This window comes from Podarcis liolepis (assembly GCF_965112155.1).
Source record: "Podarcis liolepis genome assembly, chromosome: 2".
Classification (NCBI taxonomy): domain Eukaryota; kingdom Metazoa; phylum Chordata; class Lepidosauria; order Squamata; family Lacertidae; genus Podarcis; species Podarcis liolepis.
In genome coordinates, this window is record NC_139555.1 from 77938881 (window position 1) to 77954229 (window position 15349).

Here is a 15349-nt window from a genome sequence, read left to right on the forward strand (position 1 = left end):
AACTTCAATCCATTAGCCGCCATCCATCCTCCAACCGCCTCCAGGCACTCACACAGGACCTTCACCGCCTTCACTGGTTCTGATTTGAAAGAAAGGTAGAGCTGGGTATCATCTGCATATTGATGGACACCCAGTCCAAACCCCCTGATGATCTCTCCCAGCGGCTTCATATAGATGTTAAAAAGCATGGGGGAGAGGACGGAACCCTGAGGCACCCCACAAGTGAGGGCCCAAGGGTCTGAACACTCATCCCCCACCACCACTTTCTGAACACGGCCCAGGAGGAAGGAGCGAAACCACTGTATAACAGTGCCCCCAGCTCCCAACCCCTCTAGATGGTCCAGAAGGATGTTATGGTCGATTGTATCAAAGGCCGCTGAGAGATCCAGCAGAACTAGGAAACAACTCTCACCTTTGTCCCTAGCCCGCCGGAGATCATCAACCAGTGCGACCAAGGCAGTTTCAGTCCCATGATGAGGCCTGAACCCTGATTGGAAGGGATCCAAATGGTCCGCATCCTCCAGGCGTGCCTGGAGTTGTTCAGCAACCAGAACACTCCTTGGGGGCTTTCAGAGTGGTACCAAGCTCCAGTTCCAAGGCTGCAGCAGTGGAAGGACAGTGGTGGTAGTGGCAGCTCCAATTCTCAGCTGAAGGAGCAGCAGCAAAGGCATGCAAGGAATGCCTCTGGCCTTCCTCTTCAGATCTGCCACCTCTCCCAGCTGTCCCCAGCCTGTTACCTAAGTCAACTGCCTCAACAAGGCTTATGAGCCCTGCATTCAGTTTTGTTAAGTAGCAGGTGGACAGAGCCTACATGACGAGTTTGTTGCAGGCAGAGGGCCCAGACTGAGACTCTCACCAGGTACCCTACGGCCAGCTCAGTTTTGCACCCACTCTGCCCCATAATCAGGAACACTGCTGATGTCATTGTTGCTTCTGCCGCTCTCTCTATAGCTGCACCAGGAGCCTCAACAATAGCAGAGCTGCTCTCCGGCAGCAAATAGGCTGGTGGGCAGAGACATCCACTCAGTCCTAGCCCTCTCCGGTAGCATGGATTGTGTGTTAGGACTGTAAATCAATGTTAAGAATGTTGGACTTGAGAGAAATTGACAGCTCATTGGGAGAAAAGAAACTACCCCCCCCCCAAGTATAATTCTCCTCAGCCCAGTACACTTTAGTAAGAATCCTAAAGATACCAGATGAACCTCTCTGCATGAACAATGAATCGGCTTAGCCAATCCATGGACACTGCTAGTAGCTACTAAGTCAGATTTTTACCAGCTTTACTATGTGAATGGCAGCCATCAGCGTGGTTGTGTCAGATGAGGGCCCATGGGGAAAATTTAACCACATCAGAACCGAACCATAGGATCCTGTCCAGCTGTGCAAAGAGCTTCCATGTGAGAGGCTACATGTTATTTATTAAATATCATTTCTGAAAGCATAAGATCTCTTAGGAATACAGAGAAGCAAAAGTGTTTTATTGGCGTTACAACCTGAAACAGTTAATGCTGTGTACATCCTCCTCGTGTATGTGTTTAATAGAAAATGAGTGTTTTTGATTAAGGTAACAGACCTCATCTTTTTTTTAAAAAAAGGAAAGTGAAATATACTCGGAGTCGAGTGTGAATTTCATGCTCTTTATTCAGCTCATAGTAGCAATGAATGAAACTTTCCCCAAAACATCTAGCTATACAGTGGTACCTCGGGTTACATACGCTTCAGGTTACATATGCTTCAGGTTACAGACTCCACTAACCCAGAAATAGTACCTCAGGTTAAGAACTTTGCTTCAGGATGAGAACAGAAATCGTGCTCTGGCGGCGTGGCGGCAGCAGGAGGCCCCATTAGCTAAAGTGGTGCTTCAGGTTAAGAACAGTTTCAGGTTAAGAACGGAACTCCGGAACGAATTAAGTACTTAACCCGAGGTACCACTGTATATACATTATTTACACAATGGGCCCCGCGTGATTGGCTAATTCTGGGCTGCTCCTGTAGGCGACTCAGGATGTGGATTCACCTCCTCCAGAAGCCTGATTGGCTGCTCCTGCAGGCCAATCAGGTTGCTGATTCACTTCCACCTGGAGCTGGATTGGGTGCCTCCTGCGGACCAATCAGACTGCTGCATTCTGGATCCTATTGTTCTAGGATTCATCTCAGTAAATAACAGAAGGTGATCTGCATATCTACTCAATAGTCCCCTACTTCCTTCTGCATTAAGCTCCTTGCCTTTGATTTGACTCTTGCAGTTCTAAAGAAGCAAATCAAGTGTGCCAAGACGGTAGCAGTTTAGACTTGGTGCTGCTTAAGGATTATACTGCTAAGATCATCACTGTCTGTTATCTGTGATACATGAAAGTGCAAGCAACATCTATTCTCAAGCATCATATCTCTCCACTACCAGATACTGGGCACTACAAGATGTAGCTGTCACCATCATCCTTAGCTTGTGAATTTCTCTAGGGCTGTGCTAGCCCTAGAATGCTGAGCTTATGGTCCCTTGTTCTGTCCCGCCATGCAATATTTAAGTTCTTATATAAAAGTATAAATGTTTCATTTGTGACAGATCTGTGGCCATTCTCGTCGACTTCTACTACTGGTCCAATGGCTTTCCACAAACACAACACTGAAATCAAAAGACTGTTCTCTAACTTCCTTTGCAGAAGTGTTTTATTGAAGCATGCCATTTGCTGCTCCCACCTGCCTCCTTCTATTGAACAAGTGAGCATGTACCCCTTTCCCCTGTTCTTCGGCTATTCACAGATTTCAAATTCATCCCAGAGCAGTTAAACAATAGTTTCCCCCTCTAGAGAGTTCTCTTGTGAGAGGAACATGAGTCTGAGGCAAATGGCAGCGTGGGCGAACTCATTAGATGACAGTAACAATGCAATATGATGTTACTGACAGGTATTTCAAAACATCTTTCCTACATTGTCTGCAGTCCCCATCCCATTTACTCCATAGCAACCTCACTGAAGCTGGCAGGACTGGTTTGGGATAAGTGAGCTGTCATTATCCCCAATCTCTCTGAGATCAGCGCAACAGCAAAAACAATGCTTTCCTTTATGTATTTATTTATACAGTGGTACCTCGGGTTACATACGCTTCAGGTTACATACGCTTCAGGTTACACACTCTGCTAACCCAGAAATAGTGCTTCAGGTTATGAATTTTGCTTCAGGATGAGAACAGAAATTGTGCTCCGGCAGCATGGCAGCAGCAGGAGGCCCGATTAGCTAAAGTGGTGCTTCAGGTTAAGAACAGTTTCAGGTTAAGAACGCACCTCCGGAATGAATTAAGTACTTAACCCGAGGTACCACTGTATTCTACTTTTCTTCCACAGGATTCCTGCAAGGTCCCCCATGTAGGTACCAGCTCTGCTAACCTTCAACAAGGTGCCTGGATCATATTCCTTCAAACTATGCTATGGAAGTTTAAGTGCACTGCGTTCTGTACACAAAGGGTTGTTTCCACTTTTCAAGGATAGTGTGCCACTTCAAACAAAGACTGAATATTCTTTAACTATACTGCGTCACACCATTTTCTCTGGAGCACCCCACATTTTAAACCAAGGGCACCACATAAACAGCTACGTAATTGTGAGGGCCACGCCATTTTTGAGAAGGGATAAGATGAACTGGTTTCATTGCCTCCCTCCTTCTGTAACAAGCAAAATCTTTTGTTCAAGCTTATCTGCAAAATCCAGAAACGGCTGTCTGTTTCATATGCACAACCAGATTCTTGCTATGTGGTACTCAACAGCAATCCTTTTGTTTCTCTTGTTGCTTGTTTTGTGGGTGAGATATGTAAGGGTGCTGTTTGTGTCGTAGATTTCCATGTGTTCTAGAAACCAGAAAGGAAATTAATGCTGTTCTCTCTCTCAGCATGCTGTGTCCTTTTGTGCAACAGTCTGTAGTTACGTGTTTGGCATCAACACCTAATTTCATAAGGCTTTCAATAATACTAGTTAGTCAGAGTAAATTGCATTTAACAGATTTCATTGCATATTATTAGCACACATAAAAGGCAGTGTCTGGAAATATTAAATTATTGTTCTTTCGAAAAAGAAGAAGAGCTGGGCTAATGGAATATACATATTTAAAGGCAGATGCAGTGAGGTAGCTGTCTAATGTGTGCTTTGTTTATTCATGGACCTTACTATTGACTTCCTAGATTGTAATATGCACGTAAATGTCAGATCTGAATAAAAATTTGCTGTTCAAAAAAGGCTATACATTTCCAAGCATGATAGAGAATTCTGAGTAAATTTATTTACAGGTGAAAAGAGATCAATTTGACCAAATATTGAACTACTGAATGCATATAGAATCAGACTAAGCCACTAATGTACAAATTCTGGCTCATTGAATAAATGAAATGTTTCTGACTTGAAGGTCAGATAAAAAACAATATGCTGCTTGCAAGCTTCCTTACAAAGGCAAGGGTATGATAATTCCAAGCAGGTCCAGATCCAGGTTTGAGGAAACCCTTAGCAAGGCAAGCTGCCCTCTGGCAGGACCACTCTTCCCTTGGCAGTGACAAGATTAGGCAGCAACATCATCAGTGCCTTAAACAAATGATGGTGGCACCATTTTAATTTCCCACAATGTTCCCAATGGAGCATCATCCTGGGACATTGTGGGAAATCAAATGGCAATGCAAGGAGATGAGTCAGACTCCTGGATACCAGTAAAAATATAAAGGGATCCCTGGTGTCAGTGAAGAGCACAGCTGCATGGTCCGCTCCCAAGAATGCCAAGGACTCCAATATCATACTCAGATTCTTTCACATGATCTTTCAGGTGGTCCCCTGCGTGTTGCACAAACAATGTCTTGTAAGCTCATTTGTGCAACAAATTTATTCTTTTGCTTTGCAACTTGCATTATTTGATTTAAATGATTTATTTTCTCCTCTAGCACAATCTATTTTATGTATAATTTTCTCCTTGGATCTTTCAAAGTATTCCTGTAAGCCTAGATGTAAATCTTCAGTTCTCAGTGGCATGTTTCCTTTACTACCTTTCTTCCTCATTCTACTGGACATACTCTGACCCCCTCCCCTTTTTTGTGCTTTTCGCTTTTTAATTATTCCCTGTTATAGTTCTCATATGGTGACCCCCATTTTACATGCTAAGTTGGTCCTTGGTTAGATTCTACTTCTGTCATTGATTTTTTTTTTTTTTACTTAATAGGCTTACTTGGTGAAGCCAATTTACCACCATGTTATCAAAGGCCTCAGTATATCTGCATTGTGATCCAGGAGGCACCATAACTGCAGCAAAGACTCCTTTATGATCAAAAGATTGCATTGTATCAGTAAAAGGTGATCCAATATGTATGCACACATTCATTGCACAACACGGTGCTCCTATCAATATTCACCGAACAGCAGCTGCTATAAATTATGCATTTCTTTTTTTAATTCCCCCTCCATGAAAAAAGATAAATCCTTTTCAGCCCACCTTTTGTATTCACATTCAAATGGAATGTATTATTCCAGAGAAATAAAACAGAATGATGCTTTTTCTAAATAACAGCACTGAGATCCTTTCACAAAGTCTTTGGGCTAAACCAGATCAGGGGTTTAGAGTACAAAAGGTTTTTTTTTTATTGTGAGCCAGCTTCTGCTGACAGAAATGAAGGTGAGAACTTTCGAGCCAAAATGTGCCGAGCAAACTGCTATAGGTATTGAGTTGAGATAAATTAAAAGGTAATCTACAAAAGGCAAAGCTTGTGGGAAGCAGCTTTTTAGTAAGACTGCAATGGATATTTTCAATTTTTCTAGTTAAGAAAAGCATGACAGAACAATAAAGATAAATATAGGCAATGAGAGATCAGGGAGACATGATAAGAGCCCCAGGGACCAGGTCAGAGGGCTACACATTTCAAGGTACTATCTTTTTCAGAAAGGGGGCAGGATAGCAAGGAGGAATTGAAAGTCCCTGCAGGGGTGTGAACCTCAGCAGGTGCCCAGTCAACTGAGAGTGAAGGCAAGTCAGAGCAATGTAAATGGATACATTGTGAAGAGTATTGTGAAAAGTCAAAGAGGGATGTGTTCTTTGACAATGCTGAGAATGTTCTGAGAAACTGAGAATTGATTTGATTATTTTTAAAACGCTGGTGTTTTAGAATCCACTGTCCCTCCACACCAAACCACATCCTGTACATCTTTAAATATTTAATAGTGTGTGTGAACTGGGATTATTCAAAAATAGCATGTTACTTTACTCAAGATAGGGTACTTTGTTGTGTTCATTATATAATAACACTTCAGATTTATTTATATGGCATTTCTCCTAAGTGCGCAGCATACTTTACATTGTTTCGTATTTGTTTCAGCCTGTAAGAAAGGCAAGTATTAGGGTCAAACCCAACATATCCTGGAGCACCATGCCATTTTTCTCTGCAGTTCTCTTTTTAGGACCAAAAACAGCATCTGCAGGTTGCCAATTTGAGCTTGATACTATTTTTAATATTGTATGGTACTGTCATCAAACTTTTCCACTCTCCTGACTGGTGACTTCAGCGGACTGGTTAGTGGACAAGGGAGATATCTCATCTATCCTGGGGCTTTGCATCTGTCCCATGCCTTATCTTAATGGCCTGTAAGGGACGTCCACCACCCTTATCACTATACTTTCTCACACTGCAATCTTATCAGAAGCCCACAGTCCCTCCTCGTGACATAACACACTCCTAAACACATTAAAGGTCACAACCAAGAAGGATTGATATTAACTAAGCAGGTCCAGGCTTTGATACAGATCCTGCATAAAGCATTGCAGAGTTAACCTGTTGAATGCCTCTCTCTCCTTGTAACATACCTTCCACATTTCCATTTTAGGTGTTTATTCCTAAAGGGATTTTCTTGGATTTATGTTCTTTTTACAAAAACAAAGAACTTGTGCCTCTTAATTCTAAGCAAACATTGTTTAATGTCTCAATGGAATGTTACTTATAGTCAGGTTAAACAATTTCTTGCAAGCAATGTCTTTCCTAATTGTGTCTCCTTGAAAAGGATGACTCATTGTTTGGAATGGCTGCTTGCCCACCACCTCTCTTTATAGGACCTCTTAAGGGAGTTTATCATCCATTTAGATTATTATAAACTTCAGCTTCTCAAATTCTTTCCAGCTTTAGATTCCAAATATGGGTTTTACTGTTATTGCATCTCCTTACTGCTCTGAATTATTAAAGATTATTTAAGATTGCAGCAGTGGTTCTTAATCCCTTAGCAATATGGAACATGCAGCTTATCAGATTGTTCTTTGGATTTATTTTTATAGAGAAGTTGCCAAAGATTCCATAGTTAAGGCAGATTTTGAAATAAGAATGACAAATGGTTAACAACTTTAATACAGCTTTGCTGTACAAATCTATTGTAGGATTTTCCTTGTCAAATTTCATACTAATCATCATCATCATTATCATTAATTCATACATTCTTGAGTTGTTATGATTCTGTGATGGGCCATTGGATTTCAAAAAGCAATTTATGAAGTATATTGAGGAAGAAAAAAGAATTAAAAACTTTTACTAGTTCTGTGAACACAATATTAAAGAGATTACTAGGATATTCAAATTCCGGTAGATGGGTTCCCGCAGTAAAGGTAGGTAAAATAGATCTCCGTTATCTCCGTTTTCTTTGGATCGTTACTTGTAGTCTATTTAAACGGACATGCACAACATGGAACTATATTACTGAATTTACTGGAAAGATCCTTATCAGTTGAGTGACACATTACTGGAGCTGAAAGGGATATTGGACATTGAAACGGTAGTACTTATCCACATGAAGTTAAAAGAGGACAGACAAGGAAAGGATGAGGGTTGGGAAAGGAGTGGTATTGAGACTATGATTAGTGAAATGGAAGATACTGGAATATGTTGGATCTGATTGATTGCAAAAGCACTTCTTATTTCTGTACAAAAGTACTGTATTGCCAGCCTAACAAAACCAAATATATCTGCATACTTCATGAAATTCTTGATAGTATCTCATGGTATTTCTCACTTGCATTAGCTTTTGGCAACAGTGGGAGATGATTTTGACACCACTGGAAAATAATTGGCTGGAAGTCTGCTGGTTTGTAGATTACTGTATCTTGGCCTAATCCACTTCATAAGATTGTTGGGTAGTTAAAACCATCCTCTTTGGCAGGATGCACTTGCAATTAATAAACAAAATGTTATTTTGGGTGGGTGGGGTGGGGGAGGTAATTATAGCCAGAAATGGCATCACTTGCATTTTAATCAGAAATCAAACTAACTGCATGGCCAAATATTAGTCTATGTTCTGGCAAGGAACCTCTTTAATGTACAGGGATATGATACCGTATATAGTGAGTCCTTGAGCAATAAGAAAGGCCATTTCACTATGAATGGTTGAATTATTGTGTATGTGGGGGGTTAAAGTAGACTATGAACATAAACTATATATTATAGGCAGTATGTTAATTTTTTAAGTTTGGGAAGGTCTGCACAAATGTTGGAAATGGTGCTGGCCCATATTGAGTACAAATATTACTGCTCCAAATGCAAGATCAAAATGTAACCCATGTATAGAGTCCTAACAGGGTTAGCCAAAAAGGTTTTTCCACTGGAAGCCAAGGACAACATGATCCCATTCCCCATTCCATGTAGAAAAGCTGACTGGGCTTGCTGTTGGGTGATAACGCCAAGGCTGGTGCCTCCCTCCCAACACAGTGTTGCCCGGGATTCATCACTCTGTTCTCCCGTCACGCTGATGTGGTCCATATCCAAGGACATGAGCACATGACAAGCAGAGTTCAAACAGAAGCTTAGTCTTGAGGAGTAACATCTAAGCCTAATTTATTGCAAATTAAATCAAACGTAACAGAACAAAGAGAAACATGGCTTCTCTCTCTGTCTTTCTTCCTTGGAGAGAGAGAACTGCAAAAACAATAGCAATACAGAGCGGAAACAGTGTATATCAATTTCCTCTCACAAGACATAATCAGTGCTGGAATGTAAACGGACATGTGACATGTAACAATCCCACACACATCTGCAGCACGGGAGGAATGGAAATCTCAACACTTGCAGCGGAACCTTACTTCAACCCTTTAAATAATGCAGGGTCCTGTCTGCACCAGAAGACATCAGGCAAAGTATGAGGATTGGCAACATGGTACACTCACCAGTGCCCTCCAGTCCCACCCAGATGCTGCTCCTTGGTCCTCAGCACCTGCCCCCTGGACCAGCTGCCTCACCTAAAGGCTGGGCCAGCCCCAAGTTCAGAGGGTAAGTTTTCTACAAAAGCATTAACTGCATTCATTTTTCAGTCCTTCTGTTGTGATTCAGTTTGCCAAAACATTCACAGTGGTTTTGTAAACACATTCAAAAAGCTATTTCCATTCTTCTTCATTCACAGCTTCCCAAGCCTATTTCATCTCAGCAGGGTTTTCTTCTCCACTGGCTTTATCTTTTAGGCCTGGCCAGTTCTCACTTTGGCAGTCTCTCTCTCTCTCTCTCTCTCTCTCTCTCTCTCTCTCTCACACACACACACACACACACACAGCAGCCAGTATCTCAGGCAAAAAATGTTCATGTCATAAGGAGAACTTGATTGTTTTGCTACATGCACAGAACTATAACCTATGGTTTACTTAATAAGCATCCACACTGCTTTGAATTCTGTATGACTGAGTCAAGGGCCAGGAATGACAGAATGAAAAAGCAATTGTTTCTCATTTTGTACCAGAATCTTCTTTTATAGCACTTATCAAATCTATCTTTGGTTTTTTGTTTAAGTGCTTCATCTCATATGCTTCAACTGTCCTGTTTATCAGGGACAGACACTAGTTTATGATCCCTAGTAAACCACAGCTCCTATTGCCTCCCACTTTCCCCCCACATTTTGGAAATACCTTGTTATATAGCTGGTCCTAGGTGGCTCACAAAGCAAAAAAGCACATCAAAACCACACCAAACCACGCCCAGATCATCCCATGTTCTGCTATGCTAATGAAGTTAATAAAGATGGACCAGACCAATTCAAAAATTTCTACCCATGGGCAACTCTTAACAATTGCAAAGTCATCTGCTATTCCCTTTGGTACCAGTGATTGAAATTCACTTTCTGAAAGTTTTTCAAGTTACATGCTATCACTGACTTTGCTGCTGCGGTTAGATGTCTTAATGGCTCACTATGCTTCAAATCTAAATAAAGGCCTATATATCAATTTAAAAGTGCCAGCTGTGGAGAGGGGTGGTCCTAGGACCCATGATGGAGGTGACTTTCTGAAACACCTGCATTCAACAAGCCCATACTTGGGGGCATGCCCCCCATATCACTACATATCACCAAATTGATTGGCATCCCTGCCAACCTGAAGTAGACTAGCACACATTAGGGACATTTCCCTCGGTATAAGATACATCATTTATGTATCAATATTAGGAATTGCTCTTTCAATTTAGTAGATACAGTAAGCCCACAACTTGCACTCACTTTGCTTATGCAATCGTGATTGCAACCTTACACAGGTGGCGGGAGGGGAAATAAATAAAACTAATGCCAGGCCAATGAAACCCACTGCTCTCTGTTCTCCATTTATTTATTTATCTCTGTCTCACTTACTTGGCTTTGGGAAGACAGCATGAGAGCTCGGGGCTGCTTCCAGAGCCCTTGTGCCTCCTTCTGAAAGCCTGGTACCTTGGATACCCAGTAAGCATGGCGACGCCCTCCTTACAGCCTCTGGGAAGGAGGTATGAGGGCTCTTTATGTCACCTTGCAAAAGAGAGACAATATCATAGAATTATAGAGTTTGAAGGGACCCTGAGAGTCATCTAGTCCAACCCCCTGCAATGAAGCAGTCTCAACATGTGGTCCCCCACCCAATTTGCAACCATACTGGTTTGTGCTAGCAGTTTTATTGCTGCACCATCTTTTCTTTTCACCCTTTTCCTGCAGTGATGGAAGAGCAAACAAGGTTCTTTGCATCTCCACTGTGTTAGCTAGAACTAGGATCTTTTCTATCTCATGGGTATGTCCTATAATAAAGTTAGCTTTTTTATTTTCTGTACTCAAAGTCTTGGTGTGATTGTATTAAGGGAAAAGTGAGCTCCTCCTAGCAGGGATTTCAGTGCACAGTTCCAGCTTCTGCTGAAGCATATAAACTCCAAATGCTATCAACTGGCACCACAGCAAGTTCCAGTCCTGTATATCAACTGTTAGATCCAATTCCCTTGCCCATTACTCTTGTAAGAATTCTTTAGAGCCTATTACTGATTTTAAGACCTGCCTATAAAAGCTAGATACCATAAACTTAGCTACCCCAGAGTAGCCCAAGGTGTCTCTTTCAAACTGTGTTGTTTGATAAAAAATTAAGCCATGACAACCCAAGTTGGAGAAGCTGGTTCCAATTATATGCACGCTCAGCGCAGGCTCTGCCCCAAATTTAAGCCCCTGGGGCGGACCGGAGTGAAGCCTGCTCACCTGTGGCCCAGCCTCTTGGTGCTGCCCCGCCCCCAACGGCGCCACAGATAGGCGAGTTTTGAACAGGTGGTTTGGCGGGAACCCCCAATGCTCCACGGTGGCAGGAAGGCAGGCCACATCCGAGAAGTCTCGAAGAGGATTGGAGGTGCTGATGCCGGGGCCATAAATGGCGCCCACTTTTGCAAAAGGGGAGGCGAGCGCTTATTTCAATACCTCGACAGTGGGCAATCTATCATGCTTGCAAAAATCCCAGTGTGTAAAAAAAAAAAAGGGAATTTGTAATACTAAAAACAAGATCTCATCCACACTGTCTTCTGTACTGTAGGATAATCTGACCTGGTTATTCTGGATTCATATCTCAACCAGATGCCCAGCCTGGGAGTGATGATGAGCTGTGTGTACAACCTTCGCAGAGCTGGCTGGTGTTTAATTGGGCAGTATTGTGGTAGCTACCTATGCAGAGCTACCATGTAACATTCTAGCAAAGTGTCAGTCAAAATGTCTGATTTATGGTGCATATCTCCATCATTTGCTGTTTATAATTAGGCAAAACCAAAGCAGATAATCAGATGAGTCTTTCTGTTTTTGTGCTATAAATAGCATTATGCTTACTATCTTTCAATGCCAAAAGCCATGTTTCACTGACATGCATGCTCCAGCGCTCTCCCTGATCAATAACTAGACCAGGAGCATTAGGTCAGTTCACATGCCATCTGACTGAGGTGTCTCTCTGCATGGTACAGATGCAAGCTGGTAGGCAGGTCCAACTAGAGTAAATGGTTTCCCAGGCATCCTCCTCTGTATGTTAAATCTCAGTGTTTTCAGTACCACATTTTTAAAGCATATGTAGCACATTTCACAACTTTGATATATGGTTTGGATGCATGGTTTATCCCAGTCATATAATAAATTTGCATGCATGGATCTGGACCACAACCACTCATGTGCACATCATTTGCTGAATCTACATTTTCCTGTAAGTAAATTCAAAACAACAAATATTTGCACCGTATAAGGTCAGTATTAACAGTTTTAGAAATGAAGCTGAATTATTTGCTGCAGCAGTTATGTGGATAATTGTGTAGAGACCAAGGGTAGAGACCGCTCTGCTTGCATAAGACTCTCTGAAACCACTGGAGGTTTCCATGAATGGAATGGGGAGGGAGGCAATCCTCACTCATTCCTGTGATCAGCTATTACAAGTTACAAACAAAAGTAAGCAAGGAAAGAGAAAACTGAAACTAAACTCTAGAAAGCCTGCTCCCACATACATTTGTTAACCCCTAGTGGTTTGTGCTTCTCAGTACAGTAGGTGTTAACTGAATACTGTTGCTTATTCCAACAATTCCCCCAACAAGGGATTTGTAGAAAAAAGAGAAAAATCTGTTCTTGCACCCTCTTCTGTTCATGAAAGCCCCTGCTGGTTCAAGAAAACGTTTGTGAATAGGACACCATCACACACAAAGATGAAGAATCCTTATACATTGCGTCACTAACTGGAACAAATCTTACAGGATGCCCTAAAGAAGAATGCCCTAAAGAGCATTGATTAAGAATTTACAGCAAGAAAAGTCAGTTCACTAGGGAGAAAAAAAAACATTAGCAGAAAATTAGGCTGTTATGGAAATTTATCTTGTGGTGATCCAGAATATTAAGGACATTTATTTCATGGTGGCTTAAGAGTCTGGCTTGCTCTAGGGATAGGTTATACCTGTGTTTAAAAGGCCCCAAATGGTATAACTGATTTTGAATCACAGCCTTCAATAGCAGCCCCTGAAATATATCTCACAGCAGAAATGCATCCCAGGAGAGAAATGCAACCAGAATATATTGTATTACAGTATGAAGTTAGATTTCCTTTCTGTCACCAAGTTCTGCTTTCTATGGCTGCTGTCTCATAAAAAAAACCTACAGATATGCTTACTTTGAAATCCAACTGGATTCAATTGAATTTTCACTTAAACAAGCAAACTTAGGTTTCACAAATAATTGTTTCCACCAATCTTCAGTTGTGATTCCTGCACTTCAGGGGATTGGACATGATGACCCTTGGGGTCCTTTCCAACTCAACAGTTCCATGATTTTATACTCATGTGAAAGATGACCACTTTCTTTTCTTTTCTTTTTTAGCAAAGCCATCACAGCATATTTATATAAACATATCTGCCCTAAAGACAAGAAAGAGCCCCGCTGGATTGGGCCAAAGATCCATCTAGTCCAGCATTCCATTCCCACAGCAACTGGTATTCAGAGGCATACTGTCTCCAACAATGGATGCAGACCAGAGCCATCATGGCTGGTCGTCATTGATAGCTTTATCTTCCATGATTCTATCTGATCCTCTTTTGAAGCTATCCCAGTTTCCAACTACAGCATCACTACGTTTAGTGGGGGTGAATTTCCTAGTTTAACTGTGTGCTGTATGAAGAAGTATTTTATTTTGCCTATGTTGAATTTTCACTGGATGGCTTCAGGCTCTAAGGCATACTCTGCCATTTCAGGTACCTTGTCTTGACCCAGGAACTAGCTCTATGCATATACAGTACAACAATTAAAAGCTCAGTAACGCCATAAGGGACGCGGGTGGCACTGTGGGTTAAACCACAGAGCCTAGGACTTGCTGATCAGAAGGTCGGCGGTTCGAATCCCCGCGACGGGGTGAGCTCCCGTTGCTCGGTCCCTGCTCCTGCCAACCTAGCAGTTCAAAAGTACGTTAAGTGCAAGTAGATAAATAGGTACCACTCTGGCGGGAAGGTAAACGGCATTTCCGTGCGCTGCTCTGGTTCACCAGGAGCAGCTTAGTCATGCTGGCCACATGACCCGGAAGCTGTCTGCGGACAAATGCTGGCTCCCTCGGCCTATAGAGCAAGATGAGCGCCGCAACCCGAGAGTCTGTCACAACTGGACCTAATGGTCAGGGGTCCCTTTACCTTTACCTTAACACCATAAAACCTCAATCTGTAGCAACATGGAAATACCCCTGAGCAAGTGGGGCTGTATCAGGAAGTTGTAATAATCTTCTTATTTATAAATGGGTAGGTTGAGCAGGAAGCATGCAGCAGGTCTGTCTCTGCAGCATTACTGTACTCATAAACCCAAGCTGAGCATAGCACATTTCATAGTGTTTCCACATTGGACTGAATGGGGCTTGCATAGGATTGCACTGTTAGAGAATCATAAAATTAAGAGGAAACAGAGGAAACATCACAAAAGCCCTGCTGGATAAAGCCAAAGGCCCATCTCTAGTCCAGTGTCCTGTTCTCACAGTGGCCAGCCAGATTTATTTGGGAAGTCCAAAATCAGGTCTCAAATTCCAACAGTTGGTATTCAAAGGCATACCACCTCCAATGATGGAGGTAGAACATAGCCATTGTAGCTAGTAGCCTCAAGTACCCCTGGTCTGTCATGAAGCCTTGTACCTAAATCCCCAGAAAGATTCCCAACTAACTCTTTTGGCTTCTAGGCAGCACATTCCATGGCCGTATTTTTCTTTTAACTAAGATTTCCACTCCTAATATTCAAAGCAAATCTGTTCTTCTGCAGTACATCAGCATTTCCTATTTCCCCCGCTCCAAGATCCCAAAGCTCCGGATATTGTTTGTTTTGTTAAACGTGCCATTTAATTGCATTTCCTCACAAATCAAAAATTGACCGCAGGCAATGCGCCAACAGCTGAACTGAACCAATTATTTTTACATGCAAAAACCTGTCATTATATCATCCCCACCAGGCATGAAGGTTGTTGCTCTCCAATGTATAAGAAAATATTTAGTATTTCAGTACCAAAATATTGAAGAGGAGCTATGCTGTTTGTGATCAGGAATATCCTCTGTAAGCCTTAACCTCCCATGTACTCCTCTATATCTATATCTATATCTATATCTATATCTA

The 15349-nt window shown here is 42.0% G+C and overlaps 1 protein-coding gene and 1 long non-coding RNA gene across 2 annotated transcripts in view; one reads left to right on the forward strand and one right to left on the reverse strand.

The window, feature by feature from the left end:
• The window catches only part of LOC310700125, a 73036-nt gene extending 63551 nt beyond the window's left edge, over nt 1-9485 (forward strand). The window contains exon 3 of the long non-coding RNA XR_014522442.1: nt 9097-9485. This is a non-coding gene — a long non-coding RNA (uncharacterized lncRNA). The remainder of the gene's footprint in view (nt 1-9096) is intronic.
• The window catches only part of TAMM41 (TAM41 mitochondrial translocator assembly and maintenance homolog), a 111304-nt gene extending 100579 nt beyond the window's left edge, over nt 1-10725 (reverse strand). The window contains exon 1 of the mRNA XM_083489038.1: nt 10601-10725. The gene's annotated coding sequence lies outside the window, so the exon portion shown is untranslated. The remainder of the gene's footprint in view (nt 1-10600) is intronic.
• Nucleotides 10726-15349: the final 4624 nt, after the last annotated feature.